At 39.3% G+C, this 13,892-nt stretch overlaps 1 long non-coding RNA gene across 1 annotated transcript; it reads right to left on the bottom strand.

Annotated features, from left to right (window-relative positions):
- Positions 1-4,662: 4,662 nt before the first annotated feature.
- LOC145439409 (uncharacterized) lies at positions 4,663-6,648 on the bottom strand. Its single transcript, XR_013915196.1, has 2 exons — positions 6,248-6,648; positions 4,663-5,437 (listed from the first exon to the last, which is right to left on the bottom strand). It is a non-coding gene; the product is annotated as an uncharacterized LOC145439409 (long non-coding RNA).
- Between the last annotated feature and the right edge of the window lie 7,244 nt (positions 6,649-13,892).

The raw sequence follows: 13,892 nt of genomic DNA, 5'->3' as shown, positions 1-13,892 counted from the left end.
GCACGTACATGTTTCCGACACCGAAAGCGTAGCCTTGTTTTCCGCAAATAAATTGAACAAAAACATAATTATTAGAGCTTACGTTGTCGCAAACTAATAGTATTCTATATCTAGCATGAGTCTTTCTTTCTGCTCAATGCCTATCATAGCGACACTCCACCTACATTTTAATCGCACTGATATATTATTGAATACATTCATATTGCTCGTCAACAATTCGAAAAAGTGTAAATTGTATCGCATCGATTTGTAGGTGGATTGTGTGCATTGCATAATGTCAACTCATTCTGACTCAAGTCACCGTCAAAAATAGGGTGACTTGACTTGACTCGAGTTTAAATGTGCAATGACTCGAATTGACTTGTCATTCGAAGGTAGTGACTTGAACTTGATCACAATACTGGCACCTTGGCACGTATTGGACAGAGAGCACGCTGCGGCTATGATGTCCTAGTACTGGAACGAAAACGGTCCACGGGTCCCTAAAATGTTGGTGATCACTGCACTACAGAAATTTCGTAAAAAGTTAAGATCTATTTCGAAAAAGTTGGTGCTATAAATTAAAACCATACTTGCTCATGTATCTGGTCTGAACGATAGATATATTATTGCATATGTGGGGAATCGAGATGGCTATCTGGAATACATTGGATGGTGGCGACTTGATTGTATTTGAATATCCAAAGAATATGAGTACAATGGATGAGATATTCCAATATTAGATTACATGGGATGTCCTAAAGTCACTGTGTGGCATATGTGTTTTAAGTGAGCACTTGCCCTGATATTTTGTATTTGGTGGATTCCTAAATTTAGGATATAGATATCGCCATTTCCTCCTGAGGCTATATTTTTCTAATCAATGCAGGTGACGCCACGCATATACAATTCAGTCTATCAATCCTCGCGTTACTATCATGCAGCATTGGCAAAAAACTTTCGTAATAAGTTGGAATGCTCACGGAAGATTTTCCTATCGATATTAGGTTATATGATGTATTTTTCTCACTTAAAACAATTCCACCTTGAATGCAATCTCCGACTTGTTATCGCATCTACAGATATATACACTTTTGCAGACCTTTGGAAAAAACTCTAGTAGCATTATGTTGAAAACTGTTTTATTGTTATGTTTCGTGACGTCTGCGTTAGCAGGTAAGGGATTGTCGATAGCTTCCATTGCCGATTTCCATCGCTTGCAGATATCGCAAATTCATTTCAGGGATGAAGAATAGTGCAAACTTTCGCAATACCGTACTCAAATATTATGTCGGCCAACAGGATACAACAACATTCGGCGCTGCGGTAGTAAGTTGCATACAGAAAGGTGGCGAGCTGGTAATGCCGAAAGAAAAAAGATTGAATGATGCTGTAGCCGAAGTTGCTCAGTTAGTATATTGACATCACATGACTTATATGCACCGTTTCAATTCGGCCATTTTGAATTCTCAAGAGGGGATCTTGCTTGGATTGGTGGCGGTGACCAATTTGGTGAGGGTAAATTCGAATGGAACGACGGAAAGGATCATGAATGGACAAATTGGTGGGTTTAATGTAGAGCCTTGGTATTGGTCCCAATTTTTCGTCGCATGACGAGCGAATTCGCGCCTTTTTAGCGTTTGTGCATCTCAATTCATCCGTCGCAGAGCAGTTCAATGTTTTTGCATAGTTAGCTGGTGGATATGAAATAGGCCTATATATTAAATGGCAGGGTTTTGATTCGGGTGCAGTAAAGAATTGCACATTTGCAATTTAGCGGAGTTAAGTAAAAAGACAATTTTCAGGGAGGCGAGAGCCGGTGACTTCAACTGCTTGATATCGTTCGGGCTGGAACTCAGTTACTCTAGGTCTTGTATGTATACTAATATGTGGTGCTCATATCATTTTTATGTTTGGTCCGTTTATGTCAGGGTTCGGAAGAATTTTCGTCAAAGGAAACATAACCCTACATTTCCAAATGTCAATGTAAATCCACTGTGGCGACACATTAAATTTTGATGACTTCATAGCGGACAAAAATATGTTTAAAACAATATCCTTGTTTGTTTTGAATTGATTTTCGTTTTAAATGGAACACCTGTCGCATTCACATGCTGATAAGTGGGGAGATGGCGTAGTTGCATAATCCATAACTGCAATAGCAAGAGATTGCATATTCCAGTCAGATCGATGTCAACTCCAGAATCCCTGCCCGAGTGTTGCAGGTTTATCCAGCCTCGTCCTTGTTATCTGATCCGCGTAAGTGGTGCCTTGAAAAGTATAGAAAAAGGCAGTGACACAAGTCAGCAAATACGGAATCATAATAAACAGCATCGACCTGGTGTGAATGGCCATTGTAGTCCCCAAACCTGTAACCAGGTCACATGGGTCCGAGTCACAAGTCAATTTCACTTTAATAGCTTTCACTCGAGTCAAGGCGAGTCATTTTCAATTCATCATTGACTCAAGTCCGACTCCGAGTCAATGAGCAGAGGGTCGACTACGAGTTATAAGGCTAAAACTCTAGTTGGAGTTCAAGTCATTGTGTTCACTGTTCAGTTATGAGTTCAATCCGGTCAATCCACTTTTATCGACTTTAATTAAATCATGCAGAATGGCTTTCATTCAAAATATTGTACTGTCCTCAATCCTAACAGTTTCTGGCCTATTTTTCCTAATATCGGGACTGATAGACGAAATACCAATAATGTGGTGACTTCACTATTCTTTGAAGTTGCAATGAAACGTCTGTCTCGGCCGTCCTACTCTCGAGTCATATGACTTGGTTCGAGTCACGCACAATGGGTCAAGTACAAGCCAAGTCAAAACTCATATTGACTCGAGTCGAGTCGAGTCATTTTACGCATTAAACACAATGACTCGAGTCAAGTCGAGTCACAAAAATCAGGACTCGAGTCGGACTCTAGTCGGGTCATGACATTACAAGTACGGAAGGTGTGAACGTGAGGTTCACGTTCGCGTTCTGTGTGTGAACCTCCGAAATCTATAGGTTCACATTCACAAAAGAACCTTGGTAGGTTCTGCACTGTGAATATTATTCATATATATTACAATTTTTCATGTCATCATAACATCTTTGGTTGAAATTCTTTGCATTTGAACTGCCGGATACTTTATGCATGGCGCTAAGAGCATTATAAAATCAATATTAAATGAGTATGCATGCATTCTGTCAATCACAATAATTTTACATGCTTTGTTACAAAATTACGAAATATCTGACTTTACGTTTGTGAATATTCAGTAACTCTGTGCTATGAGCTTGTGCCGCAATCATGTAACATCAAGAGAAAAATACGCTACACGTAGGTATAGTCTGTCAATCAGGGCTTCGGAGCAGCCGTAAATTTGCATTGCTCCAGCTCCGGCTCCGGAGCTTTCTTCTATCATACATCAGCTCCGGCTCCAGCTCCGGAGCAGCATTATTACCACTGCTCCGGCTCCAGCTCCGGCTCCGGCTCTGAAAACCATCGAAGGTGTCTGTCTGTATCAGGGGTGAGCAACCCGCGGCCTGCGGGCCATATGTGGCCCGCGAGAAGGCTTCGAGTAGCCCGCGAGCTAATTTCACATTATATTATCGAAATTCTGTTGTATTATCGAAATTGAATTGCTCAGATTGTGAACTCGCCAGGCCAACCAAAAATATGATTAGTCTAGCCGCAGCACTTGGGATGTTATTAATGACTGGACTAAAATATCAGTTTCGACGCATTGGCAGATCCAGGGTCCAGTCACATCTTAGTAAATCGTCGTATATTACAATAAACTAAAAACGCACTTTACTCCGTGCCACAGCATTAAAATTCTGATGCGGTGTTTTAACATTGGCACTGTACTCATTACCATTAGGCCATTACCATTACCATACAGCTTAATTCAATCTTTAAATGTGCGGTTATTATTCAACTTTAACTGTAGTAAGGGCAAAATGGGCGGATATAACGACGTGATCAATAGAAATTCGATTTGTACCAAATGGTCAATGGTTTGACGTTCGATATTGGTGCACTCGTTACCAGTCCATCCGGTGTCGATCAAGTTTATCGGAATAATATTTTCCCGTTGAAATGAGTCGAATAATCGAAATAAACACTGTGCCGTGCACATTGCGCCATGCCCATAACGAATTAAACTATGCAGTATGCACATTGCACATTTACAAGTTAACGAAACAGATGATTACAAATTGGAAATCGCGTATGAAATCAGTAGTTTGTCTCCAACATAGAATACTATGGGGTTTTGGCCTACTCTTCTGCCATCCCCTATTAAGCTCGAAAATCCTTACTGGAGATGACAATGATGCGCAGTAATGAATTGCAATTAGCATGCATAATTGCATACTCGCAATAACACTGTCCACTTTCGCGGCCCGACTAAAGAACTATCACGAAAAAACGAGTATTTGCTTATCCGATTCCAGGGATATATAGAACTCCGGGATGGCTGACTTCTTTTTGGCCTATACATTAGTAGGGCTATATATCAAGCTGCAATCTACCTCGAAATCTTCACTTTTTTCGCAAGTTAGCGATGTAGGTGTTTATACAATCAGGTTCCTTCACCTTTTGCCGCCTTCCTGGTGAGTAAGCAAGACATTCTAGAAAACATGGGTCTTCCCATACCTCATTCTTTATGCTATATAGACAAATAAGCAAACTCTTACAACGTTGAATATCATTAATTTCAATCAGTAAATAAATCATGAATACAGTTTATCCAGAGGTAATACATAGAAAGGTGGATAACGAAGAAAATCAGCATTTTCTAAACGTTCAATACATTGTTTTCCAAACTTTTTCAGTGCGGATGATATTTTTGAAAAGTATTTGGGAGAAGTAATATAAGTCAATCCGGGAGGAGTAAATCTATGATGACCGAGACTTTTTGAATTGTACGGGCTCTTTCGAATACTACAACACGCCAAATATTTCTCCACTTTTGCATCAATAGACATTCCTGAGCTTTATCCTCATTGGGTGTGCAGTACATCCCGAATCAAGCTTCTGAAGGGTTCGATACTAATTCACAAGTATTGGAAATTATGTGTAATGGTGATGCGTCCGGCTTCTCGATCGATTGGTCGTAGGTTCGATTCCCAGTCGGGTCATACAAAAGACTCGAATACTAGTATCTGCGGCTATCCTGCAAGGCACTCAGCATTCCCGGATAGCATGAAGAAGAAAAAGAAACGGGTGCAGACTAGGTGACCTTACGGTCGTATAGCATCTCGATGGTGCAGGCGAAAAAGAATATCATCTCTCTTGAAGATTTTCGGATATGATGATAGCTGATTCAATGGACTGAATAGATATTAAAAGTGTCGCTGCTGAGACACAAGACACAAATTTCCAGATGGTAACGCGAGTATAGTATAGCAGGATATCCACTGATGATGTGCTGTACAGGATGGAACATCGCATTTCGTTTCAGGAATCTGCAACAAAAATTAATAATTTAGAGATACAAATCAACCATAAGCCCAATCATTAAGAATAGCTTGATGTGGGGATTCAACCCAGTGGTTCTCAACCGACAAATATGTTATAGTGTTCCAATTATAAATGCATGAAGCTGGACACTTGTCCATTAAAGAATGGAACATCAAATTTCAGATTGAATCGGATTTTTCTGCATGGTGTTGTAATATAGAGTTCATAGTCTACTCTAGTCTTGATGTACGTCACAATGCTGCAAGTTTACGGAACGAAATATCCTACACCTCTTTTAGCAACAGTTATATGGGAAAGCTATAAGGCTATTACAAAAAAATATTTAAATTTGGACAGTACGATTTAGCAATCCTTAGCAGAGGAATAGAGGGACTAGATAACTGATAAGCTGCTGGTATTTCTTTCAAAAGCAATCAAACAGTCAAACTGAAGTTGGTGGCAGAAACCTTGCAGAAACTTCATTAGCACCACATATAATATCAAAATACATTAAATGTTGTTTCCAATATTTGGTTTTTTTTGCCTACATTAGTCCTATATGCAATTTAAGTTGCAAGGTGTGCAAGATCAAATAGGTCGAGAATTGCCAACCGCTGATTTAACTGCCATAATATTTCAGCTATTGAGTATAATGAAAACAAAATGCACAGTTGATAAAGTGACAGGATGATCTTTACTGTAGCATAGTACCTCAAGCCATAAGCAGTTGATTCGCTCAACACACATACAACAATATATTTAGATGGATTTCAATCCTTCATCTGATATAGCTCACCAGAATCAGACAAACTTACCCATGCATGCTGAGGAGAGGTCCTGGCTGTGTTGCAAGAATTTGACAAAACCTTTTAAACTTTGATGTAGTTTCCAGATGTAGTTTCCAGAGTTTTTCCCACAGCTTTTCCCAATTGCCACATCCTGACGATACAGTTAACTTATCCATCATGAGGGAGTGGCCGACATCAAGTCGATTGATGTGATGAATAGTCCTGATTTGTATCTTCAAAAGTTTCAGTGGCCAGCAAATGCTATATTTTGTGTCCGTCATTCTTTACATTTCACTGCAACGGAGGTTTCTTTCCAGTATAGTGGCATTTGATTGCCAGTCATGTACAAACATATTTATGTGTCACTAGTAGCCTATCGGCACCGTATCTGTAAAAACAGATTGAATTTAAATGGTGCCTGGACTGTTATACGATTATGTAAACTTCCAACTACCATGTATTGTATTCTAACACTACCATGCTCCTAGGGTTTGTATTTTACGTAAAAGTCTAAAAACCATCCAGACTGTCTGACTGAAATGCAACTTGCATACCGGTACTAAGAGGCTGCAATTTCCGGTCATTTCAAGCTATACAACTATATAACTGTATTATGGCAAACCATGGGTAGGTATAGAATGGTTACGCTCGTTCGATACTCCTTCCTTTCCTTTGTTTTGCATCATGTTAACTACAAATAGGAGCGCAGCATGGACAAACTCTAATCATCGATTAACCTATTACATAAAATCCTACTACTGTTCATGTTCACACCACGCCTCTCTGTGGCGATCGCGATCGCCCTCGTTTATGCTACCGTCCTATTCCGCGCTCGTTCGTCCGCTGCGATACTGCCGGCCGTGCGTATAATATCGTCAAAACCTAAGAAAATCGCGCATCTCTGGCCGGAGCTAGGCGCCTGGAGACGGGCGGCGTTTGCCGGTTCATGAATAAACGTGAGTATTTACACGATTTTCAGGCAATGTCTGTATCGTATTCGTGCATCTCCCACTCACCGCAAATATCTTTTTATTATTAAACTATAATACATCGTAAATATTCGCCATCACGTGGAGAAGAGTGATCGTCATTATGACGTCATAATAGCAGAAGGAGGGATGGAAATACCGCATTTAGAGGCAAAAACCAAAACATGTAAACTGGAGAAAATTGGAATACTGGCGAAATTAGACGAACCAACTGAATTTTGGCACCACCACGAATTATACCTATTAGGACCGACTATCAGGAAATGGAACAAACATCTTTTCACAAATAATATGCCACACAAAATCGAACTAACAGACGAATGGAGAAGTATGATAGGAATCTATGAAGACATGGAATGGGAAATTGAAAAATGGAAAGAAGCAACGCACAAGGAAATATACCTGGCGACAAAAAAACTCTTCGAGGCGAAGTATACCAAAGTGGCAACAGAGGCAAATTGGATGCAAATACACTTTCCAAAAAACCTCAATGATTTACTCAACAATAAAGAAAAAGTAACTAGCTACCGAATCGCAAATGAAGGCTACCTCTTCGGAGCAAAGAGGAAGGAAAAATATATATTAAACACAAGAACAGGCGACATAGCAATAACAAAGTGTAGACAATGCGGGAACCAGCTGGAAACAGTGAAACACATTGTATACGATTGCTCAACAGCAAAAAAGATACTAGAAAAACTAAGTCGCATCACCGACGGAGATCCAATCGAATTGAAAGAAGAGAATGTCATAAAGAACGAAGACACCGAAACCAAGAAAGAACAAGCTAGAATAATACTCGCAATATATAAACAGAAAATGATACAACACAGGAAAAAATTAGATCAAGAAAACCAGATGGAACAAAATGAAGAAGTAGTCAAAGTGATCTACAATCAAACATGTAGAACTCTGAAAAGTAGATTAGGAATACGAAATGACCTAACAAAAGAACTAGATGAACTTAAACTTGCGTTGAACTCGCCTTAGTTTGCACAACGTTTTTCCATGGACGCTTCAACAAAAAATAAAATAAGAAAAAGGAAAGGTCCAGAAAGAAAAGCGACCCAGAAAGAAGAACAACAACGAAAGAACCGTTATTTTAATTTGAAACCATTAAACCCCTTGGTTAGGAAATTGAAAAATCAAATAAAAACAAACAAAACTGTGTAATGAAGACCCCGAGCGGGAGGCAGCCCTATAACTAAGAGAGGGCTGCTGAACGCCGGCGGATACGGCGAGCCGAAAAAAAAAAAAAAAAAAAAAAAAAAAAAAACGTCATAATAGCCAATTTCGTAACGCAAAAACCCTCCTTTTTCGCGCTCCGGCTACGCGCCTGATCCTAGTAATTTTATATATTGCTGTTCCTCTAGCAGCCCACGTTATAAGATTTACCGCTAGATCTTAGGGAGGGGTGGTCTTCGAAAATTTAGGGATCTTTATTGATGAATAAATAAATATTTAAATAATTATACGGCTACGGGGGCCAGCTGTATACTGGAATCATCGAAACTTACCAGGGAAAATAAAAGAAAAACCTATTTCGTGAGACGCACATGATCCCAAGTTGATATTTTTTCACTGCATTCATCATATTCTGCGATCGCAAAGACATAAGTATTTGGCCGGAGCCATTTGGGTGCTAATGTGAACAATGAGCAAATTGACATTTATATACATGAATAGAGGATGCGGCAGGTATGGCCCTAGTGCAGTGGTTCCCAGCCTTTTTTCTTCATTCCCCGCTTCCCAAAACTACAGTCGTATTTCCTTTTAACTTTTGTCCTTGCGGAGCAGCTAGTTTCTTGTTTGAATACCCAAGACACACAACCACACCGATACGCAAGACAATCGCCTATGAATGCAACATAAAACGTATTGTAAACCGATAGCGGTAACCCTAAAAAATTAGCGAAAGCGTTATTTCACGTCATACTGGTCGTGCTGGATGCGTTTGTTACACCATAGTGTCGTATATGGTGTGTACGCAAGCAAATCTGACGACTCAGTGAAATTGGTCTACGTAACACTTTCAATTTGGTCAAAGGCCACTTTACAGCCATTTTTGACTGCCTTGTCAAGCGCTGAATTCGATAAAACGGGTATCAATGGAAAGTTGCTGCTGCACCGATCACGAAAATATAAATTTCATTCTGCTCATGGTCCTGGAACTCCCAAAATCTGCTTCGCATTTTCCATTGTGATCTAGTTTTGAATTGTGACGCAACAATGCTGTCTGACTCTTTCTTTTTAGCTTCACTCTCGTTTTGCCAGACAGAATTGTTGCGTCACAATGTCAAAACTCCCCACCGGGTGGGAACCACTGCCCTACTGGCAGTGTGTCTGTAAATCACGTGTGGTGAAATCTAAAATCTCGTCAACGTCGGTTGATATTACATTGTTAATGTGATTATTATCAAAAAATTTATTCAAGTATTCTCGTAGAGCACACTGAACTATCTCAAATGATAGCAACATAACTAAGCATAGGGTTGCCATACGTCCTCTTTTAAGAGGATTTGTCCTCTTTTTTGAATTTTTTGAAAGTGTCCTCGGAGGACGCCCTTTTGTCCTCTTTTTTGAGATATTGTTCTCTATTTTGAACATTTAGGTCATATTTAGAGCAAAATGCGAGTGATATGCCGTAAATAAGCACAGAAGTGACGCTCCGGCTGGGCGAAAAGTTTACCTTTTTTTCTAGTCAAACACCCGGCAATGAGGAAAGAAAAACGGTATTTTGAGCCCTAAGCGGAAAGTTGGCCTTTTTTCACCGATTTTGGAGAATTCTTCTCCGGTTTCGCAAGTCTCAAATTTCTGAAAAAGTGTCCTCTTTTTAGATTTCCAAAACATGGTAGGCCTAACTAAGCACCTTTCGATAATGTATTTTGATATTTCAGAATCAACGGTTATGGAGTGAGGCGGAAACTTGATTTTCGAAATGCGGGGATATATGACATAGATGTATAATTATGATAGTATACAATGCTATAATACTATACTATATATGTATTGTGTGTATCCAAATTCTAATAAATAAATAATGAAAAGAAAGAATAGAATGTACATCAAACACTTTTGCGTGTTGAATATTACCTCCGTATTGGTATTATATGAAGAAAATATTCTTACCGAACATACCTTATCCAGGTAGCAGCTGTGTAGATGACATAGCGAACATGATGTCCATATAGTCACCCTCTGATCACGTGACACGTGAGCAGCGTATTACACAAAGCCATATCTGCTGCCATAACTCGTCACCTCAGAAATGATTAAAAAAAAACATCGACATAGCGCAAAATGACCACTCATATCAAAACACAATTTTCAGCAGTGGGTATCAACCAGTGTTTAGGGATGACTCGAGTCATGACTTGACTCGAGTCAGACTCGAGTCACCTTTTTCGTGTGACTTGACTTCACTCGAGTCACTGTGCTAAAATGACTTGACTTGACTTAACCCGGCGTATCAGAAATGTGAATAGACTCGTGACTCGGAGCAAAATTCACGAGTCAATTTCAATTCATCAAGTAATCGGCGTCGATAAAAATCACTGTATCTTGCATATGTTCTGACCAAACCACTTGTTTTATTGAAATTGAATTTGGATAGAGTTCTCAACCATGGGCACAGGCTCGAATTGTATCATATCAATTTGTAAATGGGTAATTTATTGCATCTTATCAATTCGTTTTTCTGTTCTCTATTTTGGCTTGACTTGACAAGTCGTGACTTGACTTGACTTGACTCGAGTAACCTCGAAAAATCGAGTGACTCGACTTGACTCGAGTCACCTTCGAAAATCGATTGACTTGACTTGACTCGAGTTAAAATGTGAAATAACTCGAAGTGACTCGTGACTCGAAGGTAGTGTCTTGATCCCAACACTGGTATCAACCGGAATGTCGCGGCACACTACTGTGCTGATTGGACTGCTCCGTGCTTCCGCGATAAAATACAGTACAAGGACGACGCATTAATAAAATTTAATTTGGTCAGACAAATTATGAATTCGGCTTAGTAGGTGATTCTATTATTTTGACTCGCTTAATTGACACACAATGAATAATGCGATGCAATGAACAAGTAGCAGGATGTCAAACAAATCAAATACGGTTTCTCAATGTGGCACTCCTCACCATAATGCCAAATTGCCAACTGTCTTTATCTTTCCTTTTTCAGTCTTCCTCGCTATTTTTATCCTCTTCCTTGGATTCTTCCTTGATCCGATCTTTCTCTGGAGGCTGTGAGTACAGCGACGTAGGGGAGGAGAATCTCAGATAAAACCTCCGATGATATGGAACTGCAATATTGCCCAGAATTATACCGGGGCCTCCACTGCCAATAATCGTCGTACGTTAACTCGACCACATGTAGTAGAATTTGAGAAGGGTATATATAACTAAACAAAAGATCATCACTCCGAAAATTGGCCCGTGATTTTGAGGTTTCTTCGAAGGTGTTGAACCTTTTCTAGTCACCTCCATCAGAACCGCCCAGCAAACACTTTACAGACCAGAGACGTAGAAAAGCTGTTCTGATTTGGTAGATATTAGAGCTCAGCGGGTCAGTAGAAAAGGGGATTTAGTGTCGACTCAATTCAATGTCTTTTCTATGTATTTTAATAATGTAAATATCACGCAGACACTACAGCGTTTTCTCATCAGCGCGCGGGATGTAGATCCACTGGTTAAAATACCACCCTAACACATTCCTTCCTGCTTCACCTATTTAGGCACACCTGATCATAATAACATGCCGTCACATATGCAATGGTATCCACTACCCCATTACCTTGTATTATATAAAGATCATAAAACAGATAATAACATGCAATGAGTTGGAGAAGCGAAAACTAATTAGAATTGACACTATTGAAAAAGTCAAGACAACTAACAACACAATAAAATGAGGATTAAGAAACATAACTGAGTGGATAATATGTCTCTGCAATGAGTTATGAAATTGCATTCAAGTGTAGGCAGATACAAAATATTAGAGTTACTATGACAAAAATGAAGCTTACAATGAAAAAAAAAATGATACATATTAGGATACAGCACATGAAAAGTTGACTATATAGTCAATAGACCGAACCAAGAGCACCCAAATTTCAACATATTATCAAAATGTACGGAAGTAGATATTGAGGTCAGCGGATTGCATGGATTTAGTGACAGAAAGGTTTATGTATCAGTTATGGCACAGTGCACATGGATTAGGTTGGAGAGATACTTAAGTCTAGAAAGTGGAATGATACCCTTCCTGGAAAGCTGAAGATCTAACAATATTGTGCACAGAGAACAAAACATTCGAGTGGCTGCACTGGTATAGACATAAACAAATTATTAGAAATGACAGCAAGATAACCAACAAGACAATAATATGAGAATTAGTGCAGTTTCGCAGGCTGTAATGATACTCAGCCAGGGAAGTAATTGACCTGCAGAGAGCAAAACGTTGTAAATAAAGCGAGCGAAACCTCCGACAAATGATAAAATAAAACATTAGAATCGACAGTCTTACTAGAAGCAGAATAACTATCATGACGGTATAGAGAACAGTAGTCCGGGAAGTGACCATCAGAAAGTACTGCATACTGGCCGAACATATCCATGACCACAAACAAATGGTCTTTTAATCGTCAATATTGATACCAAATGACACCACCCCTATTTCACCGCAACATTTGGCAAATACAGCGCTGGAGTCAACCAGTGCAACCTTATACATAAGCGCTAACCGAACGCCATATTAGATTTCTTATCTACTACTTAGCGCTTCGCGGATGGAAATGCGTATCATAGCGAACGGACGCGACTTGTCACACTCTTGCTATTTCTGCTCCTTATTTCTCTTCGTTCCTCTTCTCTGTCATGTCAGCTTGAGGAGAGAAACAGTCGGACGCGTTTACGGATCGTGAATTCCTGGCTTAAGGGTGATTCTTCCTCCAATTGTCAGCACCTTGAAAATTGAGAACAATGTTGTTGCAAAATGCATGACAATTTGCAAGTTAATCATTCTAATTATTAAAGTTATGGCCCGTGAATCGTTACAAGTGCGGTAAACATAAGAATTATTATTATACTTCAACTACAAATACAATATATTATATAAAATACAATACTTTGTATAAAATAAATACCAATTCTTCTACGTTGATCGAGTCCCAATAGATGAAATATGTCGAAGAATTTGCTCAAAAATTTTATATAAAATGACCGATTCCGAAATCTTCTCAAAGTGCACCTTTCAAAAATTTGATTTCAAGACTCCCAACATTTTACTAGACAAAGTTGGATGGCTTTACAAATACAAGCAAACAGTTTGTATCGCAATTGACAATTATGTAGAGAGCGCTACGAGACATGTGAGTAGGCCTACCCTAAAACGTTTCTGTGACACGCACATTGTTATCAGCCTATACACATAAATTTTGGGCATAGGCTTACGACTATCGCGCGAAGCATTAAAAAACAGTCTGCAGTTGCTTAAGTCTCAAAAAAAATGCTGAATCCACACCAGTGCGCTATCATTCGGAGGTTCGCAAATTTTATCATAACATCGAGCCGATGCTTACATTTACAGTAAATATACACTATTTTGCGACTCAAACTCGAAGGTCCAACACGACTGAACTTTGGATCAAAGCCCACTATTTGAGAAACCCTGCAGCATCATA

Source organism: Botryllus schlosseri, chromosome 5, assembly GCF_051294905.1.
Source record: "Botryllus schlosseri isolate E-star chromosome 5, Bs_hap1, whole genome shotgun sequence".
Lineage (NCBI taxonomy): Eukaryota > Metazoa > Chordata > Ascidiacea > Stolidobranchia > Styelidae > Botryllus > Botryllus schlosseri.
This window is presented reverse-complemented; position numbering and strand designations above follow the sequence as displayed.